Here is a 1,926-nt window from a genome sequence, read left to right as displayed (position 1 = left end):
TGCTTGACATCATGGAATCAAGTATTGGTTTCACGCGTGGCTTTTAATACAGCTTGGATGTCTATACGTGATTAAGTATATTTTGTTAGTACTTTTCTAAACTGCAAATAGTATACAGTTCATATACTGTTTGACTCTGTAATATAAAATCCAAGGCGAACTAGGCCTATATCAAACTGCAACTGTGTTTACGTAGTCCTCTCTCAACTTCTAAAAAATAGCAGATTTGAAACTGTGTGTGATAGGGAGTGAAATGGAAATATCGACCGCTTCTTATGACAAACAGAAATTTAAAAACTTATTGAAAAATACAAAATATGAAACACCAGCAAAGCGGAAAAATAATTCCGAAAAAAAAATCTTAATATCTTGTTTACTGATATATATAGTGATATTAAACTAAACTGTTACCAGTTTAAAAAAATGTAATGACATAGACTCCAGTCTAGTCAAGTCACGCTACAAATTATTTCTTTCTTCTAACCATTTCCAGATCTTCCGTTTTCGGAAAATTACTTTTATGACAATAACTTCAATGAAAGAAGATAAATTTATTTTAAAAAGCTGACGAAATAACGCAATTTGTTTAAAGCTTTGCTCTATCCGTGGACCAGTGGTTTTGACGTAGGCGGTCTGTGATGGTGTGTGATCGATTGCAAAAACAAGTGATGATAACTTTGGCACCGTGTAATGGAGCTATCATATAGAGATGGACGGAGAGGAAATATGGATCTTGGTAATTAGCTTTCCCTTGTGTCACTTCATCAACAAAGGGTCAAACGATTGATTTATATTGCCTTAAATAACAACATTTATATTAGACCGAGTTAAGGTATTTTAACATGAAACAGCGTCCGCTCGCCAGAATCGCAACATAAACTCTCTGATTGGATTACTGTCAGACCAGTGATTGATTTTGAAAAAAAAACCTACAAATTCATGATTATTTTAAATTAAGAGCATATATATTCTCTGTTAAAACGTACTGTATTGTGGGTTATTTGACAAATTATCACAAGAACAACAATGGTTACTCATGTTTGGGGGACAAATATACTTTAGAGATTACCAGAGACTATCAAATTCGTAACTGAGGTAAAATAACATTTGAAAAAGTAACTTTAATTTTACTCTTCAGTCATGCTTATTGAATAGTTAAAGGAAGTCAAACAATTTTTTTCTTAAATAAGACAATATGAGATTTTGTTTTTAATTATGTCTTTTTCCTATTTTCAGTTTCATTTCAGTCGTCTCCTCGTCGTGTAAACTTTCAGAGAGGCCGCAGTGGCCGAATGATTAAGATGTCTCGACATATTACCACCTCTAGGCCGTGAGTTCGAATCCCATGTGGGACAGTTGCTCCACCTGCACGAACCTGGCACGTCCTTACATGTCCCTGGCTGTTAATAGGACGTTAAACTAATAAAACCGTAAACTTTCAGGCCCGAACGATCGTCGATTGACGACATACCGGCAAGCCTAATATACTAGCATATTTAGTGTTTTAATTTTCTGTTGTTTTTGTTGTTGATGTATTTGCACTTTAATGTTTTGTTATACACTCTGTATACTGGCCCGACATCACCCCGTTTACCCTTGAATTATGAACAGTTGAATCCTGTTTATAACCCTTTGTTTATTCATCAAAAACCATGTAATTTAATCAACGATTGATTTTCAGAAGATCTATGTGAAAACCTTGGTGTATTGTACGTTGTGCCCTTTTCTCTGTGTTTACTCGTGCGTAAACAACAAAACCTTGGACTACTGGTACCGATGGTCAGTCGGATGCTACTGTTTGTTTAACTATTATTACCAGTATTGGTCATTACAAATAAACAGACAATCGGTATGGTCAGTTGTTTTTCTATCCTATAAACTCTATTTACACATTTGGTTATAATGGTATCATTCCAATGATAACAA

This window comes from Argopecten irradians, chromosome 5 (genome assembly GCF_041381155.1).
Source record: "Argopecten irradians isolate NY chromosome 5, Ai_NY, whole genome shotgun sequence".
NCBI classification, from domain to species: domain Eukaryota; kingdom Metazoa; phylum Mollusca; class Bivalvia; order Pectinida; family Pectinidae; genus Argopecten; species Argopecten irradians.
Note: the sequence above shows the minus strand (reverse complement) of the source record.